Source organism: Alexandromys fortis, unplaced genomic scaffold, assembly GCF_014885135.2.
Source record: "Alexandromys fortis isolate MF-2015 unplaced genomic scaffold, M_Fortis_MF-2015_v1.1 scaffold_19, whole genome shotgun sequence".
NCBI classification, from domain to species: Eukaryota; Metazoa; Chordata; class Mammalia; order Rodentia; family Cricetidae; genus Alexandromys; species Alexandromys fortis.
Window position 1 is genome coordinate 1,528,386 of NW_026067890.1, and position 13,878 is coordinate 1,542,263.

The following is a 13,878-nucleotide window of genomic DNA, read 5'->3' on the forward strand; positions in this document are numbered from 1 at the left end:
TGCACAGAAGCCTAAAGCAGAAAACAGATTTGGGGACAGATGGACTGACGGCAGCTATGGACAGAGGGATGCCCAGAGAGGTTTCCAAGTAGCTCAACAACCGACTGTTCTGTTTTGACAAAGACTTGAAAATGGACAACACTCCCAGGGCGAGAAGGATTTCTAAATATTTCCTTCTGAATTTGTGACGGTCACTTTCTCTTGGCTCCTAGCATTTGTTCTTTCGTGTTTCTGAATAAAGCTTGAGAGGAAAATTCTGCTGACATTTGTGAATGAATTTCCTTTGCTTTGGTTGTCAGGAAAACGCAGGCAGTGTATTTTGAAATCTGACTTTCGTAAGAATTGAATTAACTACAAGGCTGCTTTATTATGTATCTAAAGACATCTTGAAGATATTATTAGAGGATTGTAGTTAAAACTGAAATGAATTTGGGTGGAAGAACTTGAAGTAAAACAAAGATAAAGATGTCTTATTGGACCCTTCAGAATATATTTTAAAGATACAATTGAAGAGTAATAATGCTGTCCAGAATTTTAGATATATTTCATTCAAATGAAGTTAATATTTAATACTAATACATAATTCAATACTAATATTGTAAACCCTACAATGCTGGATTCCAAAACCGACTGAAAACCTCAGTGAGTGGCCAGAGTCTGGAATGCAAGTTGACTGAATGCATTTGCAAGCTCACCCACAGTGGGAAGGCGCTTCTGCGCTAGCTTCCTCAGAGAACTGCACTTACCAGTATAAACAACTGCGAAACGGGACCTAAAACTGTTTATTCTGGGTAGAAATTTCATAAAGGTGACTGTCGAACAGTGAATATTTTTGCAGACTGCCTGCCCAGTCTAGGAGGCTTTTCTTTCAGCCCACACTTTCCCACCGTGAGAAGGAGCGCTCATTAACAACCGAATTGTTTTCAGAGGCTGTGGGCTAAGGGGTTTCCTTGGAAACCATTGGGTAAGAACTGTGGCTTTCTTCCTTAGAAATCTCAAGCAGTGAAAAGGCAGATTTGCTGGCATAAATCAAACCCAATTTCTAGGGTTCACTAAACCCTTTCTCCTCAAAATAATGTTTTGTGACTTGATCTGAGCTGTTAATAGTACATGCCACAGAGCTGGTGCGAACCAGTTTTAGACGAATTTTTGTTCCATTTCTTTTGTCATTCAGTAGGAATCACTTCCAGAGTTTGTTATACCTGATGGGGGCTGAAGTGTAACAATGAATGAAAAAGATACTCCACTTTACTGTGTGGCAAAATCTCTAATTATTTTTTTCCTACTGGGTTTACTCAAGCGGATCGATCTTGGTGTCGTGAGGACAACGCTATCTGTGCTGATTTCAGAGTTGCTCTCACTTGTAAACATACTAGTTAAAGGAGCTGAGACATTCCTGTGCTAAAAATACAGGCGTTTCAGCGAAGCTACTGCATGGAAATCTTATCGCTACTCCAGAGCCACACAGCTCCGCAACATCGTGCAGTTTGCGCATGTTCTTCCTCTGGCCAGCGTGTGACCTGCCTCCGAGACAAACCTCGTGCCCACCTCACTCCACACATCTCATTCATTCACTCAGTCCATAAAACCTCAATGAGCATTAGCTGGGCAGTGGTGGGGCCTGCTTTTAATCTCAGCACTCAGAAGGCAGAGGCAGGCAGATCTTTGGGAGTTCAAGGCCAACCTGGTCTACAAGAGCTAGTTCCAGCACAGGAACCAATGTTACACAGAAAAGCCCCGTCACAAAAAAAAAAAAAAAAAAAAAAAAAAAAAAAAAAAAAACAAAAAAAAAAAAAAAAAAAAAAAAAAAAAAAAAAAAAAAAAAAAATTATTGAACATCGATTATTTGCTGTATTCTATCCTAGATCCAGGAGAGAAGAAAACACTTTCCCTTCCTTGTGGAGCTCATGGTCAAACATGAATTCTTGCTCTCTTTCCGACTCAGAGTACAGCATTCTGGCCATCACCATTGCTATTCTACTGGGTACCGGCTACACCCCCAGGTACCTTCTGTATCATCCTGTAACTATTTTTAAATCTGATTGGCTCGACTGAGGGGTTAAGGAGTAGCCATGTACATATCTCTGTGCTGCGGGAGCTTTGCATGGGTCCTGGAATACAAAAGATTCAAAGCAGAAGTTTGATGAATATGTGATTACACAGTTAATAGAACAAGTGTTCTGATATTTGAATAAAATCAACAATATGTCATAGTCTTAAAAAATCACCAACTTTTTTTTTTCTAAAAATTTTTGCCAAGCACTTTAGAGAGGTGGAAAGCCAGAGACCTGAGAAACTGTCGGGCTGTTCCAAGAACTCTGGTAACCACAGCCCCTGTCATGTCATCAGGCAACTCTTCCTTTCCTGAGACTGAATTATTGGTAATCTTACAAAATCATCTGCACTCAAAAAATGATTCAGGGTACATACTGCTCTCCTTGATTGGTTAAGAGGGTGTTGCGGCATTTTGGTTTGGGGGCCACCTGCTTCAGAAGTCATTTCACTTGACACAGGTGTGCAAAATTTCTACTATCCTAAGACCTTGCACACTCTGCCACTTCCCGCCCCCCTCCCCCCCCCCGCCTCATCTCTTACTGCTCCCCCCTTTCCCTGCTCCCCTATATCTACACTAGCCTGCTTGCTTTCCCTCAACTATATCTTGCAGTTCCGCCTCAGGACCTTGATTCTTGTTGCATGTCTCCTTGGATTCTTCCAGGCATCTGCTCCAATGTTGTCTTCTGTGCACATTGTTCTTGAGGTCCACACCACACGTCAAGCGGCACAGTTGGCCCCTCCCACTGGACGGCTTTCTACCGCCACAGTCTGCTTTCTTTATAACAATCTGTAGTAAAGAAGTGAAGATGGAGCTGGGTGGTGGTGGTGCACGCCTTTAATCCCAGCACTTGGGAGACAGAGGCAGGCAGATCTCTGTGAGTTTGAGGACAGTCTGGTCTAGCTAGTTACAGGATAGGCTCCAAAGCTACAGAGAAACCTGTCTTGGAAAAAAAAGAAAGTGAAAAGGAGTGCCTGGTTAGAAAACAATCTGTGTAAATTAAATTGTAAGATGTTACTCTTCCCCTCAGCTATTAGATAGTTACTACTCTTAATTTGTCAATTTAAAATCTTAAATGTTACTTATTAGTTTAGTGTGCATGGCGGAGAGGCACTTGTGCCATGGAGCACTGACAGAAATCAGAGGACAACGTGCAGGAGGCTCTTCTCTCCTCCCACCTGATGGCTTCTGGGCATCAGACTCGGGTTGCCAGGCGTCTTAGCAAGTACCATTGCCTTTCTGAATCATCTCCCTGACCTCACTGTCCCATAGAAACTTCTCCTCACACAGTCGCATGCATGTACACACGGTTATGAAGAAAGGATATGGGCTTGTGAGGGCTATTCTTGTTTGTCAGCTTGACCACATCTGGAATTAAATGAAATCCCCAAACGGAGAGCACACCTGTATTTTTTTTTCTTAATTTGAAGAAGGAAAATCCGCTTCTACTCTGGATCTTTGAGGTAGAAAGACACACCTTTAATCCAGATATTTTGATCTGGGAAAAGACCTGACTTTAATCTCAGATTTTTTTTCATTTTTTTATTGATTTTTATTGAGCTCTACATTTTTCTCTGCTCCCCTCCCTGCCTCTCCCCTCCCTACCTCAACCCTCCCCCAAGGTCTCCATGCCCCCAATTTACTCAGGAGATCTTGTCTTTTTTCCACTTTCTACTTCCCATTTAGATTAGATCTATGTAAGTCTCTCCTTAGTGTCCTTATTGTTGTCTAAATTCTCTGGGATTGTGGTTTGTAGGCTGGCTTTCTTTGCTTTATGTTTAAAAACTACCTATGAATGAGTAAATGTGATAATTGTCTTTCTGGGTCTGGGTTACCTAACTCAAAATAATGTTTTCTAGCTCCATCCATTTTCCTGCAAAATTCAAGATGTCATTTTTTTTTCCTATGTAGTACTCCATTGGGTAAATGTAGCACAATTTCCTTCTTTGGTCGAGGGACATTTAGGTTGTTTCCAGGTTCTGGCTATGGCAAACAAAGCTTCTATTAACATAGTTGAGGACACCTCCTTGTGGCAGGTTTGAGCATCCTTTGGGTATATACCCAAAAGTGGTATTACTGGGTCTTGAGGAAGGTTGTTTCTTAATTTTCTGAGAAATCGCCACACTGACATGTGTGAGGGGTTGTACCAGCTTTCATTCCAACCAGCAATGCATAATCTCAGATCTGTAATCTGGGCCATACCTTCTGCTGGAAGTATATGTAAGGATATGGCAGAAGAAAGGTTTTGCTCTTTTCCTGCTTTCTCTCACCTTGCTAGCAAGTTCATTTCTTCATGGCATTAGAGCCTACTTCTTCATATACTGAAGTCCAGCCTGTGGTCTGAGCAACTTCTGGATCTTTGTTCATAGCCAATTATTGTTGGATTAACTGAACCACAGCCTATAAGTCATTCTAATAAATCCCATTTATATACCTAAATAGATAGATACGTAAGTAGATACATAGATGGACAGATAAACAGACAGACGGGTTGATAGTCATTCTATAAGTTCTGTTTCTTTAGAAAACTCAAACTAATACCAGGCTAAAAGGTACTTCTCAGTTTTAAGTCATCTGAACCTTTCACTGTTACCTATTAAACGCTTTCCCAAATGATGGCATTACTGAACGGTGACTGGGCCAGAAGGACTGTTATCTAAACAGTGGTTGGAGTCATAATTTGATGGTGTGACTAGATCTAGGAGGAACTAATAGGTGAGGCCACCTGGGGGAATAAGGTCACTAAGAGTGTGCCATGAAAGGGTTGGTTTTGTTACTGTCCCCCTTTTCTCTCTAGCTCCTAGTGGCCATGAAGCAAGTAGATTCCCACCAGAGTGCCTTGATGTCATGATATTTCTGCCATGCAACAGGCATGGGGCAATGGTGCCAGTCAACAATGGCCTGAAATTTCTGAAAATGGCAGCCTAAAGGAGTCTTTCTTCTCTTTAATAGTTCTCACAGGTATTTTGTCATAGCTAGAAAAGCAACTAAACTACTGGCCGTATTGATTCCTTTCCTGGTCCCTAAATTTTCTTACCTATGATGGCCAACCTGGCTCTGCTATCAATTCAAGGTGTTCTCACTTCTGACATTTTCTTCACTGCTCTTTGTTTTTGATGATATAGTATTACTCTGTCATCCAGGCTAACCTTGAACTAATGAAAATTTCCCAACGTCTCCTGAGTACAAGGATTTCAGGCTTGAGCCACTGTGCCCAGCACAGAAACTCGGTTCTGGTGTGTATTACATCTTTAGCCCCTGAAATGTTGAGAACGTTCAGACAATGAGGCAGGACACTGATACCACTCATCAGACAGCAGTCCTCACTGGGCATTTGCTGAGCAGCAAGATACAAAGCCCGTGGCAGTACAAGGTAGCCCAGGCTCCATTCATATCATACAACGATGAAAGTAAAATGTTTCCTAGGATGGTGGGACCGAGCTGGTGGAGAGCTTCTGGTTGTATTCAGAACCAACCATAGTCACAGATGGAACCATGACTACCCAAGCCTCTGGGTGCCATTGTCAGGAGGAGGGAGAAATAAATTTTAAACTTGGATCTTTCTGACTATAGTCAGCTGCTCAGACAACATTTAAAGGAAAGGTTATGAAATAAATTCTATTCACAGAAATCCGTTCTGTTGTAGCAATTGTCTCACTGTCCTCTCTCACTGACAAATTAACTTCTTGGTACACAAAGACCATTCTCCAGTTATCTTTGCATCTTTTCATTAACCAGACACTCAGAAAAGAATACATTTTTGATAAATGTTAGTAACTAAATTAAGTGATTTTTGGTGCCTACCTTGCTTTACCCATTAGATTTTTGTCTTGTTTTTGTTGCACCCGTCCCTTAACCCCCTCAACTTAAAGGCCAATTTAAGATTTACAACTCTTACTTAAGGTCATGGATGTTTCTGAAATCACTCAGTGTTTTTTATATTTTTCACAGATGTAAATCTTCAAGTGTGGAAAGGCATACTGGCCCTTGTGAGTCCCTTTCTGAGATGCCTACTACTGTCAATAAATACACTCTGTTTACCAAAAATAGGGAAGTGCACATTTGTATATAAATTTATTCTTTCAAACAATTCAGAAGAGGAATGAACATTCCAAACAGGAAAAACCTTTAAACTTCCTAATAGCAGGCAGATACTAGTATAGTCTGCATGTTGCAGTCAGTGGACAAAAGAGTTTCATTTCGTTCTGGTTGGGGCATCAGACTACCACCTGTGAAACAGGGGCTCCCATGAAGATAAAGTTATTGCTAAAAGAACAAAACAGTTAGTGAAAATAGTTTTATTTTAATCATTTTCTAAAAAAATATTACTGATTGATAGCAAAGCTGTTAGGAATTGAATGCCTGCTGTAAAGTCTAATAAAAAAAAGTAATACAAGGGGGAAGCACATTGCCACAAACCAAGTTATTTTATTATTCCTAAGGAATAGAGTCACAGCATGAATGACACAATAAAAAAAACATGCCACTCTCTAAATTCAAAAGTAAAATCAAACACTTACGGGTGTTAGTCAAAAATTTTGCCTTACTTCTTTTCCTTCTAAAGTTATCAGAAACATAAGTTATGAGTGGGATTGTGTTTTCTTCGCCTAACCCTGTATAAACTTAACTTTTCCAGAAAGATGAGGGAAAGCAGGAGGAAACTGAGCAGAGAGCTGCTTTCTATTGGCGTCAGACGTCTGGGAGAAGAGCTCCAGAAAGAATGTGCTATGGTTCTTGTTTTCATTGCTTAAGAAATAAAATTTCCAGCCTAAGATTATAACTGTGAAAAAATGAATCTCCAAATTCTGAGACTATATGTGATACAAACTTCCTTTAAAAACACCAGTGACAAAGTCAGTGGCAGTATAAGGTGAAACAAATAGAGATCAAGTGACCAGTGTCCTTTGTGTAAACCTTTCCCAGGCCCTAACAGATTAATGTATCAATACACTTTTGTACAGTTTATAAGATAAGTAACGACAGCTGGCAAAGGCTCAATTTGGATTATGAATTCGTCATTTCCTCTCTTCCTGGAGTGTTGAAGTGACCACACAGAGCTTAATAATACAGTGAAGAGGTGGATGGAGCTGGGAGCTGGCGATACGTTAAGTGTGGAGTTAATGGAATAGACTGATGTGGTCTTCAGGGCTGTATATAGAACAAATTACAATTAGCTAAGTGAGATCAAGACTAATATATGGCTGAGAGTGGTGGTGCATGTTTGTAATTCCAGCATTCAGGAGTGTGAGGCAGGAGGATCACTGCAAGTGTGAGGTCAGCTTGGGTTACATAATGAAGTTAACCTAGACTTTATAGCAAGACTGTGCCTCTGACAAAATACATATCAATAAGTCATATTATGGTACGAATGTATCCTTTGGTTCCTCACACAGGATGCATATGGCTAACTCAAGGAGAAATGTAAAAGAGATTTACTCAAACTCTTAATCTTAACATGCAGAAAACTGTTGGTAACAATAAGTTTAATGACTGAAAAGCACTTTTAAAGATCAACAATAAAAACAGACCTTCTGTTTCTACATATGAATCCTTCCTACTGCAACAGTTTGAATAGCTGTTTGCCTCTCTTCCAATTCATATGTCTAAATCTAACCTAAATATTGTATTTAGATTAGACACAGAACCTAGTCACCAATATGACAGTATTAGGGAATAGACCTCAAGGAGGTGATTAGGTCATAACGATAGGGTCCTCATGGAAAGGATTAGTGCCTTTTAAAATGGGTGCCTGAGAGCTGTCTTTCCATTTCTACCATGTGAAAGCATGAGTAGAATTAGCATTTGTAGCTGGAAAGGTGACCCTCACCAGGGAACAAAACTGCTGGCTCCTTGGTTGTGGCCTCCAGAACCAAGAAAAATAAATTATTACTGATAAGGCACCCATTTTCTGATAGTTGGTTATAGTGACCAGAAAGACCTTTAAAGTCTGCCATGAGCGTTGTCTTAGCACCACAGGCAAGCTGAAAACCAGACAAAGCATGCAGAATGGTAGTGTTCAGACATTGCCTAAAGGGAGCTTAGATCTGTGCTCTCTGAGAAGGGTGTTATGCATTAGTAGTGCAGTGGAATTAATTTTAAAATAGCTAACCTTAAATGCAAAGCTTACGAAGATATAATTGATGTGCAAATTATTAAATACACACCAGAACAACTTCATCAGTCTTTAGAGAAACAGCAAAATTCAGTGACCAGCAAGAACATTAACTACACAGCAGTAAAATTCATAGGTATCCAGTCAAAAGGTGTTAGACATGAGAAAATGTTAGAAACTGTACCGCATTATAAGGAGGAAAAAGTTAGTAATGATAGAAAGGTTCTTTTGAACCTTAAAAGAACCTTATCTATTATAAGCAGGCTAAGTTGTAAAGGAAAACATGGAGATTAGGGAAAGAAAATCTATGATACAAAAAAAAATCTTACAAGGATGAAAATGTAATATTTTAAATACAGACTATGAGATTGTAATGATAAGTAGAGCACTGTATAAAAAGTCATTGAAAATGAAATGAAGATCATATCAATATTAATTGTGCAAAATAAGGTACACAGGGAAACCAGAGCTGCGGAAAAATGAGACATTTGTGACTTTAAAACAATCTCATATACATAATTGCAATTTCTGAAGGAAAGACTTAAAATTTTATAAAAGGCATGCATACATTTTAAAAAATAATAGTTAACGTGATTCCAGTCAACCTATAAACCTATAGATCCAGAATCAAAATAACTCCAAGCAGAAGCAACAAACTAAATCACTATAAGCCATAGCTAAACTTCTGAAAGTTGGTGCTAAGAGTTTTAAATACACAGCCTTCAGAGGGAAGAAAACAGGGGTGACAGCTGATTCCTTATCAGGATCTACATAGGCCAAAATAAAGTGGAAAGGCTTTTCAAGGTGCTGAAAGGGAAGAACAAAACTATTAACCTACAAGCTCAATCCCGCCAATTTTTTTGCAGGCAAAACACAGACTTTTTTTCAGGTGAGTAAACGCTGTGAGGCTGTGAAAACGCACCACAGTGCCTTCATTTAGTATTTGAGCATCCTAGCCTGCCTGACTTCCATATGCCTGGGCTTTTGTTAAATGCTGATTGTGATGGTTTGAATGAGAATGGCCCCACAGGCTCACGTGTTTGCTTGCTCCCCTGTTAGTGGGACTGTTTTAGGAAGGATTAGCAGATGTGACCATGTTGGAAGAAATGTGTCTCTAGGGGTGGACTTTGAAGTTTCAAAAGCCCACTCCAGGCGGGGTCTTGTTCTCTCTACCTCCTGTTTGTGGATCATGTCAGCTCTCAGCTCATGCTCCGAAATTATGTTTGTCTGTCTGCTTCCATGCTTTTTGCCATGATGGTCATGGACTTATCCTCTGAAAATGTACCCAAGTCCCCAATTAAATACTTTCTTAGCCTTAGTCATGGTGTCTCTTTACAGCAATGAAATAGTAACTAAAACAGCGATTCTGGGAATTAAGTGAGTCATTATGTGCAACTGCGTGTGAGCTGCTTGGGGAGAAAGCCTGGAGGACAGAATCCACAGCCTAGGAATTCCTGGCTCAGGGTAGCCCACTGCATTGCTTTGCACGACCTCTTCTCGGTCTGAAAAACGGCACAATGGTGACCTCTGTGATCCATTACAAATCTAAATATTAATGTTTATGAACTTCAAACTTATATAGGCTGTATCTTATCACAAGAAATATATCATAGTATATTAAAATTGTGTTTAAATAATAATTCAACAAAGCTAAGACTGTCAAAACCATCTATTCTCATATTGTAAATGCAGTGTTTATTGAATTCTACTTTTTAAATCGGTGTTTCAAAACTTTTATTTCTTTTTTATTTTACTGGGAGAGTATGTATGTGTGCAGTCTTGCACATGTGGAGGTCAGAGGGTGTCTTTTCAAAATCAGTTCTCTCTTTCTACCTTGTACTTCGGGCTACTGCGGTGCACATGTGTGTATGTCTGTATGTATGTAGATAGGTAGGTAGGTAGGTAGGTAGGTAGGTAGGTATATAAAATACCATATCTGGGAAGCACACTTAGGTCATCAGGCTTTTAAAGCTGTTACCCAGTGATCCATCTATCCATTCATTCCTTAAAACATTTGTATTCTCTGATATTTTCATATGTGTTTACAATATGTTTTGATCATATTTGTTTCCTTACTACTCTCTCTCATTCCTTTCCCATGCACACAAAATCTCTCCTTCCCAGCATGTCCCCCCTCCTTTCGTGCATTCTTCCAAATGGACCACTAAGTTTGATTATGGTTATCTGCATGATCATGGGTGTGAGATCAATTACCGGAGCATGGGCAACGTATCAGTGAACACAGGACTGAGGAAAATGACTCCCCCTCCTCCAGGAGTCATCAACTCTCAGTAGCTCCTAAGTTGGAGTGGAGCCTCCAAGCTTTATCCGTGATGGAATGGTAGTGGGAACGATCTCCTAAGGTTTTGTACTAGCAATCAGAGCTGCAGGAAGCTTATGAGTGTCGTGGGTGGATTGTGGCTAGGAGAGAGAGTTTTACCACACTCCTCCTCATCTTCCGGCTCTTACATTCTTTCTGCTCTCCTTCGGCATTGTTCCTTGAGCTTAGCAGGGGCTGATTCAAGAATTCCATTTAAGGCCAAGTTCTGAGCGGTCATTTGTTCTCAACACCACGATGAGTTATGAGGCTCTGCCTTGACTACTTCCCCGGACCAAGGCTGAGAGTTATTTATAAACATAAATATTTAGAAGGCATTTAACGCCAAATTCTACTCATTTTTAAGACTTGATCAAATCTGCAAGATTTAAAAGCTAGAAAGGAAGTATTTCCAAATAAATGCATAATGTGAATATATTTAGTTTCCATGGGCATGTTCATCATCGCTTATGTAAAATTAAAAACTAAACCCCAGAAACACTGCCGTGCTATTATCAGGAAACTTATATTCTTCTCCTTCTCATGAAGATTCTTACAAAGGATGACATTCCACTTCGTCTCACAATGTTAAAGATAAACAGGAAGCTACATGTTAACATTTCCAGAGCTTTGAAATATACACACCATCATGGACACACAGATCTTAATTTGAGCTAGAATACAACCATGTAAGACTTGTATTTTTTAAAAGTATTTTAAAAATATGTTTACATACAAACAGTATGAAATTATAGGATTCAAGACTCTAGACTAAGTTCCCTAGTGTGTCTAAATAATTATTTTCTTTAAGAAAATTATAAAGCACAATTTGGATTCAACATGTTGATTATAGTCCATTCTAATTGTGAGTAATTCTTTTAGGATTTTCTTTATGAGGGAAAAAAGAGCATTTTTGAAACATATGACTAATATCTACAAAGTACAGTCACACAAAAAATGAGGCAGATAGCATTCTGACGATTGTAGGATTAATTGTAGTCATCAGTTTCTTCAACTGCAAAATGCAATCTATCCTCTCTTATCTCAGAGAAACAGATGCCTGAGTCTTTTGTAGCTAGACAGCCTTTACTGTACCTGGTAATTCTCTCTTCTTTCACTCAATTTTGACTCAAAGTATACTTAGTTTTTAAATACACACACACACACACACGTATCTTTGTTTATATATCTATTTCTAAGCTTATATCTATATAACTTATCACTATATCTGTCTTTCTCAATATAGTTTTTACTACAATATATATCTGTCTTTTTATTGTCTTTTTCTAATAAATATCCAGGATGAAAACGTCATTTCTATCTTAATATCTTGCAGCATAGTTTCCCATGACTTCATGACTCCGAAGCAACTATGGACTACATTGAAGAATGTTGCCCGAAAATTCCTGCCTACCCGGAACCCGTGAAAACTATCTTAATTGACACTATTTGCATAAAATTAAATAGGATGAAATCATACTGGATTGAAGTGAGTCCTAATCAAATATACATTATCCGAAGAAGAGGGCAATTTAGATAAACAGGCAAAGACATACAGCAGAAACATGGTCACATGAAGGAAGAGGCAGAAACAACTGATTCAGCTATAAGCCACAGGGAGATCAGGACTAACTAGGACTTTACTGAACACTGGGAATTAGAAGAGGCCAGAGAGGGCTCTTTCTAGGGCCTTCAGAGAGAGCAACCTCTGTGGTGACTCAGTTTTCGGGCTTCTGTTTGTGAGCACCACAAACAGTCCCTCTTAGAGGTCTTCTGTTTGTCACTATTGTTACTATGAAATAGCACACTCTCTTAATCACATGACCCAGTGGCCTTCATAGTCTTCCTTTTGTTTTATTTAATGAAGACTTAACCTTACCTTTTATGAAATTCCTGCACTGGATTTTTTTTTTGTTATAAACTGATTGGCCCATTAGCTCAGGCTTCTTCTTAACTAATTTTTATAACTTACATTAGCCCATAATTCTTGTCTGAGTTAGCCACGTGGCTTTGTACCTTTTTCTCCTTCCTCAGCTGTCAAGCAATTCAAAGACAACATAATACCATACAGTATCCAAATTCTCTGTGTGTTTTCCATCTTTATGTGGCTTTCTTTTTCTTTTTAGACTTTATTTATTAGGTATACAGTATTCTGTGTGCCTACAGGCTGGAAGAGGGCACCAGATCTCATTTTGGATGGTTGTAAGCCACCATGTGGTTGCTGGGAATTGAACTCAGGACCTTTAGAAGTGCAGCCAGTGCTCTTAACCTCTGAGCCATCTCTCCAGCCCCCTATGTGGCTTTATTTTAAACTCTATTTCTTTTATTTTTAATTTTTGGCGCTTTTGAGACAGGGGTTTGGGATTTTTAAGTGTGCACTAACTTCATGGCCTCAATTCCCTAATAAAGACACACATTCACTGGGTTAATGCACTAAAAAAGAAGATCCAAATAATTGCTGTCTCCAAGAAACACCCCTCTATGGTGAAGGCAGATGGCAAGTCAGTTAGTGGAAACAACTATCAAGCTAACAGATAGTCAAAACAAGCCAGTGTAGCCACTCTACTGTCTTCACGTACTTGAATTGTTCCTTCAGTTTGTATTGCTATTCATTTCTAGTTGTGTTGCACTCTGATCTGATCTGATACAAGAAATTATCTCAGTACATTATATTTAGTAAGATTTGATTTGTGTCTAGAATGTGGTCCATTTTACAGAAGGCAAAGGTGGAAGGAGGGGGAGGCGCCCGCGCCGGCAGACGGAGCTGGGAGGCGCCCGCGCCGGCAGACGGAGCTGGGAGGCGCCCGCGCCGGCAGACGGAGCTGGGAGGCGCCCGCGCCGGCAGACGGAGCTGGGAGGCGCCCGCGCCGGCAGACGGAGCTGGGAGGCGCCCGCGCCGGCAGACGGAGCTGGGAGGCGCCCGCGCCGGCAGACGGAGCTGGGAGGCGCCCGCGCCGGCAGACGGAGCTGGGAGGCGCCCGCGCCGGCAGACGGAGCTGGGAGGCGCCCGCGCCGGCAGACGGAGCTGGGAGGCGCCCGCGCCGGCAGACGGAGCTGGGAGGCGCCCGCGCCGGCAGACGGAGCTGGGAGGCGCCCGCGCCGGCAGACGGAGCTGGGAGGCGCCCGCGCCGGCAGACGGAGCTGGGAGGCGCCCGCGCCGGCAGACGGAGCTGGGAGGCGCCCGCGCCGGCAGACGGAGCTGGGAGGCGCCCGCGCCGGCAGACGGAGCTGGGAGGCGCCCGCGCCGGCAGACGGAGCTGGGAGGCGCCCGCGCCGGCAGACGGAGCTGGGAGGCGCCCGCGCCGGCAGACGGAGCTGGGAGGCGCCCGCGCCGGCAGACGGAGCTGGGAGGCGCCCGCGCCGGCAGACGGAGCTGGGAGGCGCCCGCGCCGGCAG

The 13,878-nt window shown here is 41.3% G+C and overlaps 1 long non-coding RNA gene across 3 annotated transcripts in view; it reads right to left on the minus strand.

The window, feature by feature from the left end:
• The window catches only part of LOC126507933 (uncharacterized), a 44,856-nt gene that overhangs the window by 14,822 nt on the left and 16,156 nt on the right, over nt 1-13,878 (minus strand). For all 3 annotated transcript variants that reach the window (XR_007593672.1, XR_007593689.1, XR_007593697.1), the window contains exon 2: nt 2,680-2,842. This is a non-coding gene — a long non-coding RNA (uncharacterized lncRNA). The remainder of the gene's footprint in view (nt 1-2,679; nt 2,843-13,878) is intronic.